Raw genomic sequence first — 210 nt, forward strand, 5'->3', positions numbered from 1 at the left:
CCCCAGAAGTACTTACCAACTCCAGCTCTCCCCCCTCCCCTCTCACTCCCTCTCTCTTCCCTCCCCATATAATCCCAAAGAAAGCTGCTGAAACCTAAAGTCGGTGGAAAGCTGCCTGCCTCCTCCCTCTCCCTCTCTCCTCTCGTCGCATCTCTCTCCTCCTTTGGTGTTGTCTCTGTAGCAGCTCACGAAAGCCAACTCCGAGACCCT

The sequence above is a fragment of the Triticum aestivum genome, chromosome 5A, assembly GCF_018294505.1.
Source record: "Triticum aestivum cultivar Chinese Spring chromosome 5A, IWGSC CS RefSeq v2.1, whole genome shotgun sequence".
Lineage (NCBI taxonomy): Eukaryota > Viridiplantae > Streptophyta > Magnoliopsida > Poales > Poaceae > Triticum > Triticum aestivum.